Source organism: Hermetia illucens, chromosome 1 (assembly GCF_905115235.1).
Source record: "Hermetia illucens chromosome 1, iHerIll2.2.curated.20191125, whole genome shotgun sequence".
NCBI classification, from domain to species: Eukaryota; Metazoa; Arthropoda; class Insecta; order Diptera; family Stratiomyidae; genus Hermetia; species Hermetia illucens.
The window spans coordinates 31,953,591-31,974,110 of NC_051849.1; the positions used below are offsets into that span (position 1 = coordinate 31,953,591).

At 40.9% G+C, this 20,520-nt stretch overlaps 1 protein-coding gene across 5 annotated transcripts in view; it reads right to left on the reverse strand.

Moving 5' to 3' along the window:
* LOC119648353 (protein GDAP2 homolog) overlaps positions 1-20,520 on the reverse strand; it is a 152,509-nt gene that overhangs the window by 95,558 nt on the left and 36,431 nt on the right. For 2 of the 5 annotated variants that reach the window (XM_038050099.1, XM_038050072.1), the window contains exon 1: positions 16,420-16,747. The exons of 2 other annotated variants lie outside the window; for them this stretch is intronic. The gene's annotated coding sequence lies outside the window, so the exon portion shown is untranslated. Of the gene's footprint in view, positions 1-16,005; positions 16,024-16,419; positions 16,748-20,520 lie in introns of those variants that run through there. One more of the 5 variants, XM_038050082.1, reaches the window with a different exon arrangement.

Here is a 20,520-nt window from a genome sequence, read left to right on the forward strand (position 1 = left end):
CTGACCCGTTCACAACGTGACGCAGACATGTATTGATGAAAGCTTGGAGCTTCCGAGTAATAGTGGCGGTCACTTCCCATGTACTACTACCATATAATAGCATAAGGAGAACACTGACTTGCAACAGTCTCAATTTCATGATGGTGTTAACATAGTAGAACTTCGAGATTTTCCAGTAAATAGCGCAAGCAGATTTAGCACTGCTAATGTGTCGAACGATATTAAGTTCGTTGCAATCGTCGACAGAAAGAACGCTGCCTAGACATACACATTTCTTCCATGCACACTATATTCTGCTTATTAATGCAAATAGGAAGAGGACAATGACCAATCAGACTGATAACTTCGACTCTGTTTGCCTTCTCCTCCAAATACAGAGCCATTTCGCCAAGGACTTGGAAAAAAAGTAAGTAGATTGCATAGTCCATTGATTCTCTCCACATGCTGCAACCAATGCAGCGTAAAGAACACCACCAATAATGGGAAAGAAACGTATTGGTGACAAGATGCAACCCAGCTGAATTCCACTTTTGATTTTATAGTCCTTCTCAGATGTAACCTCGATGCAACATGTAGCATTTTGCATTGTCATATGTTGCTCAGGAAAACTACCTAGAGCATTTCAAATACACTCCCCAGTTCACGCTGTCCAAAGTTTTTTGAAATCGAGGAAGAACAAATGGAATGCTGATCTAAACACTCCACAGTGCCCAAAGGATGTTAATATGGTCAGTGTTAGAGGAGCCAGCAAGGTTTCGAAGTATTGATGAGTTCCAGAATGATTTCAGTTAATATCTTTACAGCAGCAGGAGACACATCTCCATCTCCACTGATTGGGAAATATCTCAGACTCCCAGGATTTACGAATAGGTGGAAGTATAAGCTCCGCAAAGACTATATGAAAAAGTTCGGCAGGGAGACCATCTTGGCCGGCGACCTTACTCGGTTTGCGGGCGTTCGATAGTAAAGGTAATTCCATCTCTGTTTTGAGGAGCGGTCCGCATCTGCAAGTTGCGGTGGTTGTGAATGATTTTACAAGAGGCGAAGTTTCACGGGATGTTATACGATCAGAACCATGGTGAAGTGCTCCTTATGCCTCTTTAATCGCTCAGGCTTATGAAAATTTGCAAGCTAATTCGCGATGCAATATAGGGTGGCGAAATCGCTGCTATCTGCGGATAGGTGTGCTTTTGATGGAACTCCGTCATATTATGTGAACAATATGCTTATCCTAAGCCAAAGTGAAAGAGGAGGGTTTGGGGCAAACTATGTATTACTATTGTCAGTAAAACTCGTGGTCGAGGAAAGTAGGAATAAAGTACAGGTAGACGTCCAGCTTAGTTGGGATAACTCCACCATATTACATCCTACATGATTACACTACGTCATCAAAAGGGTCTAAAGCAAGTCACCCAGTTCTCCAGATTGGCGATCCGGAACGATGGGCTATAACCCACCATCCATCACGAGAACCAACCAACATGTATAGAGACAGGATGAGCAGACACGATCAACACCACAGAAACGACCGGTAAAATAAGTTAACGGCCATGCTCTTAGATCTTGGAATGTCCTCGAACAGGCCAGCAAGTAAAATCTCAGGGTTCTAGCAGTCCAGAAAACGAATTGGAATGATCGCAAGATAACCCATGTCCGTTATCTTGCAATATCGTATACAAACTTTGAGAGTGCAAAGTTATCAGGGAAACGTAAGTGTGGAGTTTCTTTCATTGTGGAAAGGGGCTTTAAATCAAATGTTATCGGCTTCAAATCTGTATACGGAAGATTGGGTGCGTTTCACATTAAATCGGTTTCACAGCTACTTTCGCCAACTTTTTAGGTTTTGGGATAGCTCTTCCCTCTAAGTCGTTCTCGTCCAACTAGGATGATCGCCTGGCCTTCCTATTTCCCATAAGTTCATTACAGAGTACTTCATACTTATTTACAATCAATGTAAAATCGAAAAGACCCATGAATAATACTAATTATTGTCCAATGTTCACGAATTGCTTCTTTTCTTATTTCTAGCAAATTATTAGAAAATTCTTCTTTTAAAAATTTACTACATCCCATTGCAAGTAATTCAATTACAAAATGAGGATCACACTTCCTAAAATATTATCCAAGGAGGATGTATCGCTTTTTGGAAACAACCTTGTCAAATATTCCCGCATCTGCACGGTGATTGAAGGAAAAGTGATTGCAATTGTACCCCTCCAACTATAACAACTACTGCTGTTATAACTAGACAGTTACTGCTAGTTGTCTGATCGATATTACTCTATTCAACTATAGTGGCCGCAACTTCAACTACAACTACAACAATTAGAATAAAGTAGTTACTCTTCGCAACTATCAACTACTAATTGCAATTGGAGATGGATTTCTCATAGATGTAGTTGTGTTTATGATCAATTATTCAACTACACTTCTGCTCTTCTGTTCTGTTTCTATAAAACTATCCAGTTTTATAGTCTATACAATACTTTATGTACGAAGATTGAAATCCCAAAATGAAATTGACAACTTTTATTAACTAGATTTGATTTTCTTTAGGTTTATACTAGGATAGTCAAAATCGAAGACTATAATCTCTTAATTGACTGGAATTAATTGTTAATATTAACTGTTATACAGATATACCAGAATGGAAAATAGATAAAGTTAATCATCTGAGATAATACCGAAATGCCCTTTAAATTTTACATGGGATCATTTCTATGATATTATTCAAATAAGTACTCATCAATAGGTTCAACCATTTACGAATAAATGGCCTATAATAATAAAATAAACAAACAAATATACAACAGACAGACGTATCATCAATAGTTTCTTTCTACACAAAACCTTAATATAGTCAACGTACATTCGAGTCTATGAATATTTCTTAATCGCCAGAAAATATGCTTTCTACTTGGCTTTATAGTTAGATAACATTCTTCGTCTTATCTTTGCGGAATTGAGAGACATCGCCTTCCATATTTGTTATTTAGATGCACTGATACCTTGAGCAAATGACAGAATTGTTCACACCTGGTTTACATGGCATGAAAAACAAATATTGTTTAATTAAATGAATGACAATTGAAGGAGCGTGTAACCATAAAATATCTTTTTAAATAAATGGAATGCAATTATGATTTCGAAAGATGTTGAGTAGATGGTGAGGTGATTGCATTCCCTTTATCAAAAGTCTGAATTTTAAAGAGCAGTGGTATGGATAAGCTACTAAAACTGATTCAACATACTATTGATGTAAAGGTCTATCACAATAGACTGTAATCGTTTTGTCAGTGCAATCAAGATGCAACGGGTACCACATATGTTCATAAATATGTATACGGAATTAGAAAATAGTCTATCCATATTACGAAAAGTGTAGATTAATTGTATGGTAAAGAACGGCAGTTGACTACAACTATCCAGCCTATTGATATTTCCCATAAATAAATAGGTTTTGAGGATTTATCGATCGAATTACTAAAATTACTACAAACTAGATAAGAATTGTAAATTGTATATAGAAAATTGTTAAAATTGACATTAAAAAAACTGAAAGTAATCAAGAAGTTTGTGATTCAGACCAGAAGAGGACCGATCGGAAAACCGCCAGAAACCCTCTAAAAACGAGGGGTAAGAGGCTTGCATCACCTAATGCTAACACTAGGTGAACTACAATCAATAAGTTAAGGTATACCGGCATACAAACACTTGAGTTCTACAATCTTTAGAATAGAATTGTAAGTTGAAATCATTCAATGAATAAACTCGCAATATAAGGCAAAATTATTAGCTTTAATATATTATAATTTTTTAATTCTCCTAGTTTTAATTAGAGAGACATATTTTATTTACATAAATTAATGCCTGCTCTAGTGCAGTGATGTTGTAATCATCAGGCATATAATTTGAGTGTTCCATAATAAAAATCTAATTTCAGAAATTTCACCAAAGCCAATTATGTAAATTACTTACTAGTATCTCTAGTATGTTAAGCACTTTATGTTTATTAATATTCGTCGACGGGCACTAATAAATTAACTAATCATAACGTCTCCAGTCAAGTATGCGACATAGGCATATACATATGTATTATACATAAATTGTATATGAAAACATTGTGTTAACAATTGAGCAATCGGGAATTTATCGGAAAGCTGTCTCTGTTTTACTTTCTTGATATTTGGGCGTGATCGCTCGATTCCTAATCGATATCTAACAATTGCCACTACAGTTTTCATGTTAAAGAAAACTAACATATTCTGACCAAATGTCATTGTCAAATGGAAAAGTTAGAAGCACCAAACGCCAGAAGGTCTTGCATTCCCTAAACTTCTAGTAGCCATACAACAGCCGAAACAGGATTACCTGAAATTCTAATAGCGTTGAATTTGACCCGTTAAATTTGGGGGTGGATACACAAAGGAATTAATGTAGTAGTGGGTTATGGGAATTCCAATTGAAACCACAAGAAATACGCATATGTTTTCAGATTGGCATTTTATTGCCAAATTTAAGGAAGATTAATATTAATACATTTGTAAAATTCCAGCTCTTCCCATGAAATCCATCGTATGACACGTTGGTCATACGAGATGGGGAATCCTCCCCAAACCAGAAGTGTACAACATTATCCAGGAGTTCAGTTCATCGTATGGAATCTAACATACTTAATCGCTATATTCTAATAATTCAGCTTTTAGCGAAGCTAATGTACCTCATCAAACACGTCGACAGGTGTTGAATTCGCTTTGTACCCGTTATAGTTTAGGAATAAAATTTAGTTCGTGGAATACCTCACACGTGCGTTTGACTAGCCCGATTGGCTTTCATACACCAAACTAGTAGCGCTTCAATAAATGCATGACAGCTTTTTTATAGACTTGTTCTTTCCTGCCCTATCTATGGTTCTCTTCTTCGCTCACGTACTAACGAATATAAGTTCCACAGCTGAACCAGATCCGCGTTTTCAATACAGTCACCATCGATGGCCAGCACAACGTTCAATTGCGCAAAACCTAACAAAGAGTTGAGCTTTCTTGAGTTTTTGGTGCTCATCAGCATCGGAAAGTTACCCACTATCGAATCATGTTTTCAAATTCCGTCAAAATAAGGCTATGAGAAACGTAACAGGTATATATTTCCCACCATACTAACACAACGCCGATCATTATACTCCGACATGTTTTGGCCACCGGACGCGACCTACCAGTTTAATCCAAGATTCACATATTATTGAAAAGATTCCTGTAGGGTTCACTTCGGAACTGACCTGAAAATGCTAATCCTATTTTCCCTTCTATTTAACATCTAATTCTGTTATGGATGTTTGACGCTAGCAGCAATGTGACTTTCATATAAACCCTCCCTTCCTAGACATCTCATAGATCGTGACAGAGTCGCAATTCCTGGCAACGTGTCCTTTATCCCCAAAACTTTTGCATTAAACGGACGCCTCGTAGAAAGAAAATCTGGACGTTGTTAAAGTCCCTATTCCAGGCCACCGAGAAAACTCTGGGTTCATGAGAAATCACCCCCTTTTCTTCTCCCCCTTCTCGAATAAGACATCTGAATTATACCATACTTCAGGAAACCAATTTACATTGTGATAAGAGGTGCAACTATTTAAGTAGAATTAGTTCAGGAGAGGCTGTCTGAGGATGACATTGTAATGGTGTTGGGTGATCTGAATGGCAAGATGGGCTCTGACAACACCTTGCACGGCCCAATGGTGGGGAAGTGGGGTCTTGGCGATCGTACAAATAATGGTGGCAAGTTTGTGGATTTCTGCAACATCCACCGCTTCGTCATTGATAGCACACTGTACGAACACAGAGCTTCCCATAAAGTCAATTGCGTTTCATCTGATCAACACCGTACAACCAATCACATTGACCAATTTGCGATCTGCAGTAGATTTAGATTGTCCGGATAGCTGAGTGGTTAGAGCACAAGGCTGTCGTACGGAAGGTCGCGGTTCAAATCTCGCTGGTGGTAGAGGGATTTGTATCGTAATTTGACGTCGGATACCAGTCGACTCAGCTGTGAATGAGTACCTGAGTCAAATCAGGGTAATAATCTCGGGCGAGCGCAATGCTGACCACATTGTCTCCTACAGTCTACTGTAGTGTACCGTTACGGTCTTGAATGAAGTGCTCTAACACACTTCAAGGCCCTGATCCAATATGGATTGTTGTGCCAACGATTATTATTATTAGTAGATTTAGGAGTTGTTTCCTGTATGTGACTAACAAGAAAGCCGCTGATGTCGGACTCAAACGGGATGGTCGCTTAGGTTTGCTTGCGTCCGCCACTGGATTGGAGAGTTCACTGCTATGCTTATGTTATCAGTAACGTTTTTCATGATGCCTTATCCGGAGGACGTGGAGGGGTTTAATGGACGATGACATCTTGCCTCAGACATCTTGCTACTACTATGCTACTGACATCTGTTTATTCTCTAGATTTGGAAAAAGATCAAATAGAGCGGAACTAGAGATAAGCGCCAACAAAACCAAGTGTCTCAATCTGACGGATCATCACAGTCTATCTACCTCAATAGGTAGAGCATTGAAGGCGTTGGCCAATTTGTATATCCAAGAAGCATCTGGTTTCTGCTGACGATTGCACTGAACTGGACGTTATCCGACGGATTAGCAGCACTAGATCCGCTTTCACTACCTTATCTAAAATCTAAGCTGGGATTGTTCCGTGCTAAAGTTCTTTCTGTATTGCTATATAGCAGTAGAACATGAAAAGAGGTCACTAGTGTCACTCGAAGCCTCTAAGTCTCCGTCAACACCTGTGTGCGATGTATAATCAGAGACGCTGGCCTGATACCATAAAACGAAGAACTAGGTCGGCGCACAGGTCTGAATCCCGTACACAAGGTGATCGGTAGTGGATAGGTCACACATTGGGGAGGACCGACTTTGCATTGCTTCCAGTGGAATTCACTCTCCCAAGATGGCCGACGAGTGGGTGGCCCCAAGGGGACTCGGCGCAGAACAATGGAGAAATAGTGCGGGCGCCTCGGGTAGTCCTGGAGGAGCTGAAGCGTATTTCAGCTAACCGCGAATGTGTGGTTGACGGGTTATGTCCCACCAAGGTTTTAAAATAATCGAAACTTACATTGCAAGGAATGCAGCAAGCAATACAGGGAAAGACCGCGTTGATAGACCGATTTGTGTGATGAATTTTGTACGGGCTGTCTGGAGTTCCCTATTAAGGCAGGCCCACACTGGATACCGATTGTTGCACTGTTGATGATGATGATTCATAAGATATTCAATTACCAGTAGAATCCTGTTACCACTATTTTGCTTTAATGGCGTCCCAACAATTCAGAAAGATGTGTTGCATAGTTTCATCACAAATTGTTGCTCAATTAAGATTCCCCAATATGGTTTTACTAAAAACGCGAAAGGCAAAAAATTTCCAAGCAATCTACTGTAATTTCTAATGCCACTTAATCTTAAACCTAACAAACTATAGACATTGTGTGCTAATTGCACGTATTTCAACAACGTAAGTTGCAATGATCAAACCACAATTCTATTGACCGAAAAGCAACAATGTGGCACCTTCTAAGGAATTTGTCGGTTTTCAAAAATCGATTAATTCCAATAAGGCATCTAATATGCACAGCAACGATAATATCCACCAGCAAATTGGAAATAAATTAAAAACTTGGCAGCAGGTGAGTGATGGAACATTCCTGGTGCATTATATTATGTATCCTAATTAATCACTCAGATAGTTCTCGTAAAGGGCGTCCAACTTGAACAAAAATTAATCTAATGCTACATAAAAAGGATGTGTCTGTTTATGTATTACACTTGGGAAATTTACATAAATAAATAGAGTACCAGCCACTTTAAGGTAACGACTTACGAGGGAAAAATAATGGTCGCGACGTGAGTTGGATCCAGTCAAGCAGCAACAATTCTATCAGTGAGTATTGACCTACTTTCATTGCCACGACAATAGTTTAGGCCATACAGTATCCAACGCATTAATTACAAATTAATTCTGTTCCACCGTCTCTTTGTAGTAGTTATACATGCCTTGGTGGAACAGTTGGTGAGTGTGAATAAAATAAAGTGTTTAGCAGAGATTTTTGAACTAATCCTTAACAGGTTTTTGGTGATATGACTTAGTTGGATGTTATATGCCGCAAAAAAGTCGTTACGTTCCTTTGCTTTGCTCTTTTAACGATTATTCAAATTCATTCCTGATGAATGTAACACTAATATAATTCCGGTTATAAAGGAAGGTCTGTCAGAAGTCTCACAATTTCACAACAATCTTTTCAACTTTAACTTTAGTGATTTCATCCAACTAGTCAATGTATTTTGAACTATCTAAAGATTCAATTACAGCGAAGTGCCACAGTGTCATGATGCGGTTGCGGACGGTGAGCATATAAGTGCATCAATAATAGCTGAAATGCTGTTAATAGAATACTAATGTAACGCTTATCCCATGACGACTTGTCGAAAGGAGGTTTGGGCGTGTAGCTGCTCACTTGCACATAATCTAGACTCGTTTCGGCTAGTCATGCCCACCTTTCTTTGATACCGACGCTGTTTAATGATCAATCGATACTATGCGCCTGTGTTTGACATGAAGGCTTGGAGGAATTCCCCGAAAATAGGAATCAACTAGCCATTAGCGGATGCCTGATGGGAGATAATATTTGCTAGTTATAAATGACAAAATACCACAGTTGAATGGAAGTATCGGGAACTTATCGAGTTATTTTTTCACCATCGACGACAGTACAATGGACGAGTTATTAAGTTTCAGCTTGTTGACCTGTTTTCCCGGGAACTGGAATTCGGTTAGTCATTTGCTTGTCCTGCTGAATGTTTCCCAGTAAAATTAGTCTTGAGTGGGGTAGTAATGGACCCGATGCCAATGTAGTTTATGCTTAACTGAATAAATCCCACGAAGGACACAGCAGAACCTTCCATTTTTGGTCACCAGTCACCGTCCTCTTCAAAAATGGGTCATTTCCATTACTCTAAACCAAAGATTTGCATTTGATGTCCGGATGACTGAGTGGTTAGAGTACTAGGCTGTCAAAGCGAAAGGTCGTGGTTCAAATCTCAATGGTGGGAGAGTTGTTTGTATGGTGACTGGATGTCGACTAACAATCGACGCAGCTGTGAATGAGTACTTGGATTAAATCAGGCTAATAATGACGGGCGAACACAATGCTGGACACATTATCTAATACAGTGTACCATAATCCTGTAGTGTACCATTACGGTCTTGAATGAAGTGATCAAACACGCCTCATGGCCCTGATCCAATTGGATTGCCGCACTAACAATTACTATTATAAGGGTTTGCGGGATATATAGGGTTTCCTTGTGAAGCCAGAGCCAGCCTCTTGCATTACTAGGAACCTCTACCGTCACAGATCTTTATTGTCATTGAAGAAGTTAGAACACTGGGTGTCAAAGTCTGGAAGGACGCTATAAGAATTATTTTCAAAAATAAGCTTACAGTTATTTGGAACTAAAAGACTTGAGTAACTTCGATATTCTAACCTCGACGATTACCTACCTTGTCGTGGTGGGGGAGCTCAATAAGGAAGATCTTCTAGGAAACGAGAGGCGACACTTGAAGCCAAGGGGTAATTAAAATCCCAAGCCGTGGGCTGTCGAAGGCTGAATGGGGATAAGATGTGGCCGTAAACGGTGAACTCTGGGTACCAGGCGACCCCAGTTTCAACTAGCCTTGTCTCGGCAAAAAGGGGCTCTACCGAGATCGACTTATTCTACCCGATAATGCGGAGGACATGGCAGACAAATATGAGAAACCAAAAAACAGAAACCTATTATAAAACTAAAATTAAACCTAGATCGTGCCGATCTAACCCCGTGTGAAGAGGCAAACCTAAGCTCATTGATAGAGAACCTGAGTCTAGACTTACATTCTCCACTAACTCAAGCGGAAACCAACCTAATTGGTACCGATCATTAACAGACGAGCCGAAGCAAGTCCTTTTTGTAAGCACTTTTGACCCCGGACTCCAATCAGCGTGCTGGGTCTTCCCCATAGGTGCCCTGAAAAGGGTCTTTGAGCTGCCATCATTCAAAAAGTGTTTCCTCTGGCTCCCAGAAGAAGAGTATAATGGTGCTGAGCTTCTGGAACAACTCGGTGTCCAGAATAACCACAACACCTCCAGCGGGATCCTGCTAGGCACCAAAACAGGAGAGAGAACCGATAGGCCGGGAACTTTCCTTACTATCGGCGTTCCGGAACCCGATGCTAAGAGGGTTCGGGAACAATTGGCCTACCGGTTCTACTACGGGCTCACGACCGTCACGTTACAAGTGTCGGCTCCCAAAACCATTGAAGGGGACGCGGAACCCTCGCGCGGCTGCACTTATCAGTTGTCGGATCAATAGCTGCAAGACATTTATATACCCCATACAAGAACAAGAATATCTGGTAGGAACCGATCTGTAGATCCTTAATTTGGATAATAAACACACTTTCTTCAACGTGGTCAGGCGAGAGGTCATCGACATCACTGTGGTTTCCACTGACATTACGGCTCTGGTCAGAGAATGGAGAGTATTAAACGATATCACCCTCTCAGATCACAAAACGCACTGATTTCCTAATGGGCATCGATCCACCTCCAACCACTCAATTGCGGAATCCGCAGACAAATTGAGCGACATATAAAATAGAACTGAGCGCCCGAGTGACGATCCGTGGGATCTGCATCAAATCCATTGCTGGAATTGAGAAGACAACCCAGATGACCACAACTAGCGTGAGAGAAGTTTTCTGAGAAAGCTGTCCACTCAGGGCGCCAAAGAAGGGTAAAACACCATGGTGGAACTCGGATTTGGTAAAACAGAGGAGAACGACAAGGATGTTCCTCAAACGTGCTCTGAAGTGTGATTCAGCCGCTGGCTGAAATTGGTATAAAGAGGCACAGAAAGCTCTGAAGAAAAGCATGATGTGAAGGTGATATTTATTCCCAGACTAGAGAAACCAACCTACACGGATGTAAAATCTTCCGACCGACCTGTCTAACTTCCTTTCTACTTAAAGGACTAGAAAGACTAGTAGATCGGTTCATAAGGGGTAAACACATTCCGAAGTGGCCACTTCATTATAGGCTACACGCCTAGCAGAAAGGCAAATCCACGAAGACAGCACTTCATTAACGCACGGCAAAAATTGAAAAGGCTGTGTCCGAAAAAAAATATGCCTTAGGCGCATTTAGGATATCGAAGTCGCCTTCAATTATGCCTCATTCACGACAATTTGTGATGCGGCAAGATTGAATGGAATCGATCCACTCTTAATCGGTTGAATCCTTCACATGCTAGGGTGGAGAAAAATTTATATATTGGTCGGCCAATAGTCTATTGAGGGAGGATGTCTTAGGTGTTGCCCACAGGGAGCGGTTCTCTCCTCTGTTATGGCTTCTGGCTTCTTCGCGCGAGCATTTGCGGACGATCTAGCCGTAATAATTACCGGCAAGTTTGCGGACACAGTATGTGACCGCTCGAATGCAACTCTGAATAAAATCCACATTTAGTGCCTCCACAATGGACTCACGGTGGACGCTAGGAAAACTGGACTAGTTACGTTCACTAGGAACGTCAGGTGTGGCAACTATACGCTTCCCACCTTAGCAGCAGGGTGGAAATCCAGCTGGCACAGTCAAGTATTTAGGAGTACATTTCGACACAAAGTTAAACTGGAAGCACCATATCTAGGAACAATATCAGAAATCCTGCAGATTGCTCTGGTAGGACTGCAATAGGTAATACCTGGGGACTTTCACCAAAACGGATATATTGAATGTATACATCTATAATAAAACCCATTTCGATCGAATTCGGGTGCAGCGGGAAACCCGTCCAATTCTAAGCGATGCAAATTCTCTCTGTAACCACTGCGTCCCGTAAGGAATTGCGTCAGATGGTAATTCAAATTTCCGTATCATATATTAACCTACCTCTCAACAGACGGGATCAATGTTCCGGAATTATCCCGTCGTTGTTGCATTTCCTGTGCAACTCGTTCTTGCTGGCTTTTCAACAGTCCGCATTTACCTCGGATGAATTCCCCCTTCATCTCTAGTGGCGGCAGTGAGCCTCATTCGCTAAAAGATCCAAATGGATCAATGACACACATTTCTTCATAGCCTCATCCGATGCTGTCATATAAGTACTGCATTCTCAGCGCAATTGGCTGATATACCAACCTCACTGTGCTGTCCAAGGTTTCCGCCCAGAATTTCACTATCCCTGCGACTATTATAGCATCAGCCTTGCTAGAGATGAACTAGCTTTTGTCGGATTCTCTCAGACATAATCCAAGTGCCCCTTTACGGTCAACTAGACATTTGAGGTTACCCCCAGGTATCTAATAACCGATGAAACGGCCTAGCAGTTGAGAACCAGGATTTTTACAGTATTGTGTTCCTACGATTGGTACTGAGGACTGCCTTCGCCTTTTCGTCTGGCAGGTTCAGTTTAACACCGAGTTGCCTGGCAGAGAATACTTTGCAACGTCGCGTGTTATTTCCATGTAGTAAAGTCAATGAACTGTTATGATTTTATCAATTTTAGTTTGTATCCGACAGTTAAAATGTCAAAACAAACAGTTGTTTGAAGTTGACAGCTAAACTAGTGAAATTGCGCTGAATGTAGGGCCGCGCCGTAAAGCGCAGATGCGGTCGTACCTTAAGGGACATAAGAAGAGATGGTGGCCATGCTTCATGGAATCCTAACCACTATTTAGGCTGACGAAACTATACTGAAACTATGTGAGAACTATAGAGAACAACGTTGTTGTTACAATGTTTTGTTAAAAATAATATAGTTGATGAATCCCAAGGAGGATTTCAAAATCAAAAGACAATGATTGACCAGATATTCTCAATAGAGAGAATATAAAGCCGATATTCATCAAATTTTCATTGATTTCAAACTAAACAAGCATACAAAGAAAGACGCCAATCAGATAAAACACCACAGTAAACAAGCAAATTGACAGCTTTATGCTTCCAGGCGCAACCCTCACAAAGTAAGAGAAATAAGCAAGGGGATCTTGTTCGGAAACAAAAAATTTAACCTCTTATTGACAATTCAAAAAAATATAAATGTACAAAGGAAAACAAAATGCGCAACATATAGAACTATAATTCGGCTGGTCTTGTGACAGATGTAATTGGTGATTTAAGAGCAAAGAATCAATGTTTTTGCACGTCCAGTCCTCTGGAGAATTTTAGGCCGACTTTAGATCGAACAATAAGTTGTACTTATTATACGACGAACCATCTATATCAATCTATATCAAGCTTCAGTGGGCAGATCATGTAGAGCGTATGGATTGCAGAAGAATTCTCAAGTGTTTACTCAAAGGCAAGGTAGAAGGTAAGCGACCGCCTAGAAAAGCACGAAACAGATAGGAAAACTCAAACTCCACAATGCTATAAGCATGGCATGCTGGCCCCAAACCCAGATAAAGGACGAGGGTTTGAGACAACGTACTTTGTACTATCCTCGGTAAAACAAAAAGGAAATGCTGAGATCGGGGAAAGAGATAAATAAAGTATAATTGGAGTTGGTTTCCACTATGCTAAATCCTATCTGATCTCTTTTGTTAACAGATCCCACGACAGGCCGACCAAGAAACTGCATTTAATGTCGTTAGAAACGACATGATCGAATTCAGTAACAAGCCTCGGAAAAATGGTAGGGCGTCCACCTTAATCAATACCGCAGGACGGGGCTGGTCCTGTCGAGAAGTGGGCACGGATTCTTGGAGCGTGAACAGCGTCAGGACGTGAGTAAGTTAGTCCGAGCAAAACAAATACGTGTTTGAACGCTAAATATTGGCACCCTAACTGGAAAGGCCAATGAAGTCGCAAGAGCCCTTCGGAAAAGGCGTATTGATATTAGGGCTCTGCAAGAAACCTGATGATCTGGTGCCAGAAGCTGCAACTTAGAACGTAAACGTTGTAAAAATGGCTATAAACTTCTCCATTTTGGTAGCCCACACACTCAATACTCTTTAAAGTCGAACGATTTAATGAGCGGCTGATGAAGTTTACTATAGGGTCTACAAATAAGTTCTGTCGGTTTTCACAATAGATGGCGTAGCTTGTTTTTTATTCCAGTGAACCACATTTCCAAACATTCATCGGAAAGCTACTGTCAATAGGCACAAACGTCAGTATAAATTATTTAACTGAAGTGTAAACAACAATAGTTTTTTCATCAACGAAAATGGCCAATTTTGTACCAAATAATGTGTTTTTGCGGGGAGTTCTACTTCATTATTTCAATATGAAGAAAAAAGCAACCGAAAGTCATCGCATTTTGGTGGAAGTTTATGGTGACCATGCTCTATCTGAACGAACGTGTCAGAGGTGGTTTGGACGGTTTAAAAGTGGCAATTTTGACTTGGAAGACGAAGAGCGCGCCGGACGGCCAACAATTTTTGAAGATGAAGAATTAGAGACATTGCTCGACCAAGATCCATCGCAAACGGAAGAAGAACTTGGAAAAACACTTGGAGTCACTCAGCAAGCCATTTCCAACTGTTTAAAAGCAACGGGAATGATCCGAAAGGTCGGAAGTTGGGTTCCGTATGAACTGAAGCCAAGAGACGTCGAACGCCGTTTTTTCACGTTCGAACATCTGCTCCAACGGTAAGAAAGGAAGGGTTTTCTGCATCGAATAGTTACTGGCGATGAAAAGTGGATCCATTACGATAATCCCAAGCGTCGGGCAACGTGGGGATACCCCGACCATGCCTCATCATCGACGGCCAAAGCGAATATTCATGGTGAGAAGATCATGCCGTGTATATGGTGGGACCAGCTGGGTGTGGCATACTATGAGCTATTAAAACCGAACGAAACGGTCACGGGCAAACTCTACCGACGTCAAATGATGCGTTTGAGCCGCGAACTCAAGAAAAAACGGCCGCAATACCAGCAAAGGCATGATAAAGTTATTTTTCAACATGACAATGCTCGTTCACATGTTGCACAGTCTGTTAAAACATATCTAGAAACGTTGAAATGGGAAGTCCTACCCCACCCGCTGTACTCTTCAGACATTGCTCCTTCTGATTAGCATGGCTTGGCTGACCAGCACTTCTCCAATTACGACGAACTCAAAAAATGGCTCGATGAGTGGATAGCGGCCAAGCAGGCCAATTTTTGGCGCGATGGTATCTATGAATTGTCTGAAAGATGGAAGAAAGTTGTGGCTAGCGATGGGCAATACTTTGAACAATGAATGTATAACCAATTTTTCACAATAAAGCTTCAAATTTAAAGAAAAAACCGACAGAACTTATTTGTAGGCCCTATATTATCATATATCAGCTGATCGCACTATTCACTTCTTCACCGGGTACGCACCACAAACAGGTCGACCTCATGCTGAGAAAGATGCCTGGTGTTCCTCTGGTGTTCTTTGTACTCAGCGTATCCATGAACGTCTCAACTCTAAAATTTAACGCAATATCGTCCGTCCTGTCACTCTCTGTGGTTCTGAGTGCTGGCCGACTATAAAAGACAATGAACGGCGTCTTGCGGTAATGGAGATGAAGATGTTGTGTTGGACTAGTGGCGTGACACGTTTCCATCACAGTCGAAGTGAGGATATCCGCAATCGATATGGGTTTGTACAGATCGTGGAAAAATTCCGAGAGAGGCGTTTTCGATGGTATAGTCACGCAATTTGCGCTAACGAGAATTCACTTGTCAAGATTGGTCCAAGTCGACCAGACTGTAACACCATAGAAGAATCATCTAGTATAGGTAACGTGTTAGGTGCTAAGAATATATGAGATAATGTTTAATATATTGTTAGTTAGTTATTAACCTTCTCGAAAAGGCACACTGGCCATCCAAACAGGATTTAGTGAATAATTTATTTTAATTATCTATTATCATTCACTGTCTATGCACCGCAAATTTCTAATTGATTGAAAACTAATTACCTGAACACATTATTTAGATGCACTCTTTGTTTTTGTCGGTAAACTCGCTAAAGATACAACATACGGCGTTTCTATTATCGAAACACACTGTACTGAAATTGGTAAATGTACGCTTTTGGATTAGATGTGGTCGTTAACACAATTTCAGATCAATGCCCAGTAGGGGGCAAAAGCATCAAAGAAAAATTACTTCCTTTTCAGATATTTTGCTTGTCGTAATCGGTAAGACGAACTTTCTGGTCAGACCAGTATGTTTACAAAGTAAATTCCGATCTCCTACACTTTTTATAAAAGCTGTATCTTTGTAGATTAAAAATTCACCACAAATCGACTACAATTCATCGAACGTGTATATATGCTTCCTCTGTTTATATCGTTATTGGAGATGTTTTGAAAGCACCAGACATTCATTACCTTTCAGATATAAATTTATCCAAAACATTTATTTCACAATTCAACTTGAGTCACGACTGCTCACCACTACACTATCGAATCACGGACCGACGACGCTTAATATGGAAAGCACTAATGTCTCACGAAACCACTGTGATTTCATCCAGAAACGTTCTCAACCGCTCTAGAAGTTAGTATTGCTGGTCATTTGTACAATGAACTCACATCCATGACGAGCATTGAATACTTTCTCGGAAAAATTTGAAAAATGATTAGCATTCAGGTAATTACACACCATAATGCGGATATGACGAAACCAAAGGCTACTGGCAAGTGCGCGTACTTCTCTATTCTGGCGATACCTCGGTAACTTTTTAGCTCTAGTCGCAACCGACTGGAGATGAATGGAATGAGAGTTATGAACATATACTCGTGCATACCTACATTCACGCATGTATTTATTCAAAAAGGTAAACAAGTTGATATGTCATGTTTTGTTGCCGTCTCATACATATGTATTAAGGGGGTTATAAGGTTTGTCACTATTTTGCGAAAATTTTTAAGCTCTTCAAATATTATGGTGTTTTCTTGGAAAAGATAGCAGGGAATGACTACTAGCACTTTCCTATTCAACAGGTGGCTCATATTATACGAGCCAAGTTAATCTATGACTGGAACCAAGAAAATAGGATGCATTCCAAAAAATCTAAATGGTTTTCGTCAACATTTTCATAAACAACTGGAGTTCACATTGGAGCGCATACAGTTTTCTAAATGATGCAGAAGTTTTAACACCCAGTGTCATATGGAAGAGCGCTTAAAATTACACATGTAGAAATATCTAAGGTGAACCGATCACGATACAAAGCTTACAGACACGCGTTTGGATCAAGACGCTGAGATCCAAGATGCCTTTTCTTGTAAATTTGGCAATTTGCAATTCTAGTTGATTTTGTGAATGCGCAATAAATGGATCTTTTTGTTAATAAGTGCAGATTAGATCAACTTAATCATGACTCAAGTACGTACCACGAAATTTCCCAAGTTGAAGACAATGAATTCCTCAAATATCTAATATAAAAGATTCTTCACCGTGATCCCTATTTCCTTCTTATTCTGTCAGCTGGTTAGTGTTTGTTTATCAAATATTTCGAGAGTTTAAGAGCTGTTTATTCAAGACTTTTAAGCATTACTCAAAACAAACAGAAGCTGGTATGAGCATTTTCAGCTTCAAAGCATGTTTGATACTTTTAGACTTTTCGACTTTTAGCAATTTGATATCCAGGAGGCATGATTCAAAAATTTGCATCACAAAAAAAAATTATTCTCTTGAAAGTGCTGAAATTAAAAAAATATGAATCAACTGCTTAATCAAAAGTAATTCTACTGTTTCTGCTCATAAAGATGAGGAATATTGTTTGTAATAGTATGACGTCAATGGTTACGATCATTAGAACGGATTTAGTTCTGCAATTAAACAAGTCGGGAACCTTAAGCTAACCACCTCAGAAATGGAATGTTTTTGCTTTTCTTATGTGAAGAACTTTGGGTGCATGACTGTATGGAATTAAGAATTCAATTGTTTACTATTCTTCAAGATCTATTTACACGATACGTTCGATCTAAAGAGTACTGTATTTTATAACTAATAACGTTAGTATCTTCTCTCACAATAAAAGTTAAGCATTGTCCATCTATCAAAACAAGTAAAAGTTCACGGTAAGAATAGATACAAAAAAAGTAGATATCCAAAGATTGAAGTTTTGAAAAATTCGCTAGTTTTCAATAGATAGACAAATCGGGTAACCGGAAGCTGGACAATTCAGGTGTGCAAGATTTTGTGTAGTGTGTGCTTGTCTCAATAGTACGTAGCACGTAACACGTAACGGTTGAGTAGTTTCCGAAAATGGACCCGTTAAAAAATTATCACTTTCAACCCCCACACTCCCCACCCTTCCAACAAATGTCAAAACTAAGACCGAATTCGAAAAGTAAAGTACTAACCGAGACCTTTCATTTGATACCCCACATGACTATATTTGATAAAAAAAATGTACACCGCCCTTTGGCACATATGGGGACCCCCCTAAATTCGAAGTAGAATGATGTAAGTCACTGTATGCGTGAGTGTTCAAAGTTTCTTCCTTTCCACCGAATTTTGTGTCGATCACTATAACCGTCTCCGAGTACAGTTCGCTTCGAGATCTCGTAGTGAACGGACGTGTTGCGGAGCAATTCAAGTGTTCTAGGAACGAAAATTAAAAAGTGACAAAAGTGACGGAAGTGTTAAGTGGAGTGCTCTGTAGAGCAATTAAACAAAGGAAGTATCGTTCTGTTAACAATATACAGTGGATCTCAATATTATTGAGACGCCGTATATTAAAGTATAATTTACATGCGATTGTTTTTTTCTGTTTTCTTTTAGTGAACCGAATTCCTGACATCCACGCAGGACGGGCTTGGGGACAAAATGTCCGCCAAGAGGGCAAAGACAGGGGGCCCCTCTGACGAAGAGGGGGGCCCGAGCCCCGGAGACGAGAATCGAGCAAATCTGCTCGAGATAATAAAAATGCTGAAGGAGGAGATCGCGGAGCTCCGGGCAGAGCTCAGAGCAGAACGGGAAAAACGGCAGGAGAAGGAAAACCTGCAAGCCGGACAGCCCATTGAAGTGGACGACATCGTGGGATGTGCGTCTGCTTTCGCCGGAGATGTCTCGGGAGAGCCGACCAACTTAGAAGCCAGCAACATCGTAGCCGGCAACATTGAAGCGAACAACGTTGGAGCCAACAAAACCGTAACGAACAACATCACCGTTGCAACATCGGAGGACGAAGACCCATTCAACTTCGTCACAAGACGTAAGTCAAAAAGGAGTAAGGTTAGTGCCAAAAGTGTTAAGATTAGTGAAAGCACTCCCCAGGCAAATATTATCCCAACCCCCGCTCAGAAACCAAAGAAGCAGAAGATACCGGTGATTACCGGATATTCATTAAATGTTCCTGTTCTGCTAAAGTCCCTTAAGGCAAAAGGGATAAAGGCAACGTTCAAGAACACGAGGGCGGATAAGACCCTCATTTTCGCCGAATCCATCGAGGATCACGGCAAAATCTTCGCTCTCATCAAAGAGCAAGGCTTAAACGCCACAACTAGCACCCCTCAATCTCTGAGGACGCAGTCCCTCATTATTCGAGGATTACATCGGGAAACCGATGCTGTAGAAATTCTGGCGGAGCTCAAAGCTGAGCATCCGCAGCTCAAAATCCGGTCTGTAGCCAACTTCCTGACAAATCAGGACAAAGCTCTACATAAGGAGAATCCTTCTCTTCCAATGAAGTCTCAATCGGGACTTTTTATAGTGACCTTCGAGCCCTCTCAAGAGCTCAACGACGCCTTCAAGGTGAAATACATTCTACACCAGAAGGTTTCCTTAGAAAAAATAAGACCGTTGGGACAGATTCAATGTTTCAATTGTCAAAATTTTGGGCACGTTGCTCAAAATTGTACAATTGTACATCGGTGCGTTAAATGCACCACAAAACATCCGCGTGGCGACTGCCCACGCCCCTCAACGGAGGTGCCGCAATGCTGCAACTGCGGCAAAGTCGGACATCCCGCCAGCTTCCGCGGTTGCCCAGCATATAAAGATATGCTGGCCCGAAAAGAAGCTGCCAAAGTCCGCAAATCTAAAGAAGCACAGCAGGCCAAACAGGCAGTAGCAAATCTGTCGCAAAGTTTGGCCAAACCAGGCATATCTTACGCTGAAGCCATGAAACAATCACTGCCCCGCGTGGCTCCTGCACCTCCACCTCCAACAAAGTCTCTCCCAAACCAGCCGGCTGCATTCCGTGAATTGGTTGGAGCCCTCACCTCAGCCAGCACGAATGAACAACGGCAATTCGCTGCCATTAAACTTATTCTTAATTTATGGAGTTAAGTATCGTTACTTTTAACTCCGCGTCCCTTGTATCTCACGCCAAACGTGCCACTGCCCAGGTGTTGATCGACTCTCTGAAAGCAGACATTTATTGCGTTTCGGAGACCCATCTTAAAAGCAGGCATAACGTGAACTTCACCGGATATAATACCATCCGGGACGATAACAACACCGGCTCTGCCCTATTA